Source organism: Acipenser ruthenus, chromosome 10 (assembly GCF_902713425.1).
Source record: "Acipenser ruthenus chromosome 10, fAciRut3.2 maternal haplotype, whole genome shotgun sequence".
Lineage (NCBI taxonomy): Eukaryota > Metazoa > Chordata > Actinopteri > Acipenseriformes > Acipenseridae > Acipenser > Acipenser ruthenus.
The window spans coordinates 51373802-51377724 of record NC_081198.1 but is presented as its reverse complement, the minus strand read 5'-3'; positions in this window follow the sequence as shown (position 1 = coordinate 51377724).

The window sequence follows — 3923 nt, the reverse complement described above, 5'->3', positions numbered from 1 at the left end:
TTTTTGTGCAGCTTTAATGGGAGGAGGCATCTGAGATCAGAGAATTAAGGGTTTGAAAATGCATTGATGAACAACTCATTAACAGCAGCTGTGTGTGTGTGTGTGTGTGTGTGTGTGTGTGTGTGTGTGTGTGTGTGTGTGTATGTATGTATGTATGTATGTATGTATGTATGTATGTATGTATGTATATATATATATATATATATATATATATATATATATATATATATATATATATCGTTTATTTTGTATGTATTTAATTTGGTTTCAACTGAAGTACCACATTTAATTGACCTACCGTTGACAAAACAGCTTCACAAATCCTATTGCTTTGTAACTTATATTTGCCTTAATTAAGCTTGGGTTGAGCCCTAATCTTTCAATGGGCTGCTGAGACGAGCCTAAAGAAACTACGTCGCTTCTGACAACAGCAGGAATTATTCACTGAGCAATAAAGACTCGGCTTTGTACAAATAATAGTTTTCGAATGCTTGAAAAAAAAAAACAGTGGTGGCTACTGATATGAAACCTAAAATAATGTAAAATAAATATCTAATAATTGTGTGCATTTCACATGTATAACGATTATAAACTGCTGAATTAATGTCGAAACTCTGTAAGGTGTTTTAAAACAATAGCTGGGAATGTATTATTTGTTGTGGAGAAATATGGAACCTGGGATGACAAACACCAAATAACAAAAATATTATAATTCCAAATACGTTCATCTTCGTTTTTGTTTATTTTTTTCTCCCCTATAAAATTACCTTTTTATGTAAATTATTAAAATAATACCCAATTGTTTATACATAACCAAATACATTTTATATAAGATGAAACCGCACATAACAAGCTCATCAGTTCTTAACAGTCCGTTATGAATTCCAAAGTGGTAAGCAAATTAAACAATTCTGTTCAGAATCACATGCGATTCTATAGACAGAAACTCTGTGCCTTTTCTGATACACCGCATACAATATAAATAAAAAACACATCCACAGATCTCAAGGATAACACGAGTCTTTGTCTAAAGCACTACTCCGCTGAGCCTCAAAAAAGGCAGGTTTGACATTGCTAGAATGTTGTCTTTCAGAACAATGGAACAGTTTGCAGAGCTCAGGATGCAGAAATCCTTCCAATTACAGGGCGACAGTGGCACAGCCTGCGTTTTAATGATACTAACAGGTGAACAAAAATGTTAGGAGTGAATACAGTAGCTATTTATTTTGCAAGCATTAATACATTCTATAATCCGTTACAATTCTGACAAATTAGGATGCTTAATGCTCTTTTATATGAATCCGCAATTTTAGCAATGCAATGCGTTCCACTTTTGATCCAAGGAAGAATAATGTTGGTGCCCTCTAATGGGTTAGTCCCATTAACTGAGACAGACAACCCAATATCACAACCCGAAACATTTTATTGTGTCCTTGTAGCTTGTTCTTAAGTAAAACAATATGTGACTGTATTTCAAATTTTTGACTCCAACATCACAATTTAAACATTTCAGGCAGCCAAAAAAATGGCTTCAGGAATGTAGAAACTTGGAATCTGCTGCTATTCTCCTACACATTGGTTCAGAGATTTCCTCCTGAATTATCTATGGAGTCCTGGACGTGGAAGCACCTGTCAGCCAATCTTCCACCATCAAACGTCTTTCAGGTCTTCTGTCTTATCTATCATGATTGAAACTGACAAAAAAAAAAAAAAAAAAAAAAAAAAAAAAAAGCAAGATTAAGCTTTTATATATTCCAGAACGCACACCAAATATTTACAACTGCATCACAAATGAGTAAGTCCCGTAAGGGAGAGCCAGTGTACGCACCAGTGCATGGAACAGAATCTCACTTTAAACACACATCCTTATCTTGAAAGAGGAATTAAACCCCTCTTTATGATAAATTCAATCACATCTTTTAAAATGCAAAGCTGATGGTGCCAAGACTCATTTCTGAAAGTTTGCGATTGCTCAGGTGTGACTGCCAAGAAGGGTATTCATTTTGGATGCTTCGCTAATCCAAATCCAATTCATCTTTCCCTGTCCACCTGGCGAACATGAGAACTGCTGTAGACTTTCTCTAAACCTTTATCACTCACTCCTTGACATCACATGAGTGTGTAATCCAGGAACTCTGCTTTCATTCAAATATTTACAAGGACTTATGTAATGTCTGTGCACCGGTTATTACATTCATGGTCCAAGTCACACAATTTGAGGACAGCTGAAAGAAAATGTACCAAATATACAACACCAAATAAATAAATAAATAAATACATACACACATACATTTCCTAATTACAGTCTAGATGAACCGATAGGGTCTCCACAGCAGCACCTTTCATTAAATTTGACAGCAAAGGACTACTTCAATGAATCAACTTATAATTTCTGACAGCTTTGAAAACTTACCTGCAAAAAGGTATTTTTATGTTGCTGTGACTGACGTTCTCCAATTGGAAACAGCTGTTCTTTTCAAAGGGAGCAGTGAAATGAGTTTTTAATTGTCAGCTATAAATCATCCTTACACAAAACTTGAAGGTGCCACAGGCAGCAGCATGCTGGGTGTCTTGGGATTGCTTTACTTCTCCAACACTTCAAAACCACCTACTTACAGTGTGTGTTTTAACAAGACAGTGCCAAAACCAAGTAACAATACTGTACATTAGAATGGTTATTAGTTGAGGGGGGGTTCACCCCATAACGTTTTGTTGACAGAAAATGAACGTGCTGTCTATTAGACACTTCTCTTCCCCACTCAAAAGGGAGCCACACTTTTATTAAACAGTAAAGAATAGTCGTAAGGCTTTTCTATGCAAAAGGCAACACCTAGTGGTGTTAACAAGTATTTCAATAGGAGATACAGCTTCACCTTTTCCATTTTCCACTGAAATACTATACATTAAGTGCACAAAAGCTCATAATTCACTACTGGTTCACATCTTAAATATAAAACACAAAAAAAGGAAAATTAAACCGATGGAGCAATTAATAAAATAGACCTGGGGCTTGACATCTGTCAACTTTATGCACCATTTAACAAACACAGTTTAACTGTGGAAAAGAGGAGTTACGTTGAGCATTCAAACTCGTAACCTGCAGGAGCTACAGCTGACTGTAGGCAGAAACTGGGAGAAGTACATCTGAAGAGACATAAACTGGGCCCTAACAGAAAACAAGGTCTGAAGGTATGAAATTCTTTCAAGTGTAGTGATCCCACCTGAGGACCCTTCCTTAAGACAGGGGCATAGCAGTGTACTGACCGTTTCAGAGACAGTTGAGGTGAAAGAACGGGAGGCTGTTGCACTGTGTCTGTTCACCTTTGCTCTGCTCTTTTTAACACGGCGCTTGCAGCCTCTGAATCTTTCCTGATAAAGGTCTGGAACATTGATGTGGTGGAAACGTAAACCAGAACCCTGGATAGGGATTTTCACTATGATGCCGCTTACCCTAGGAAAGCATCAGTAATCATACATGAGATTCCGAGAACGTTCATCTGCTTTCTTCACTGTATTTTGCTTCTAACCCTAACCCCTTAATTCCTAACCCTAACGCCAACTAAATCCCCTATACCCCCCCCCCCCCAGAGAAGACACAGAAACTGTTGCTGTCGATGAAATTGTATCTTCTCTTTGGTTGCCTTGTAGTTCCACTCAAGCCATGTTAAATTACTAGGTTTTTTTTTTAAGTTAATTTTATTTTATTTTGTAATAACAAAACCAAAAATAGTTCTGAAGTGATCTTAAGCCCTCCTCCCCCTGAAAAAAAAAGGAAATACCTCAACAAATGAATCCAGGTCAACCACAGTGATGCCAACGTATGAAAGGAGAAAATGCTGTGTAAAAAATAATAAAGGTTCTTGGGATCTGGCAAGCCAACGACCTCATTTTTGCTGTTCAATCTATACGTTGGGAATTGTAAA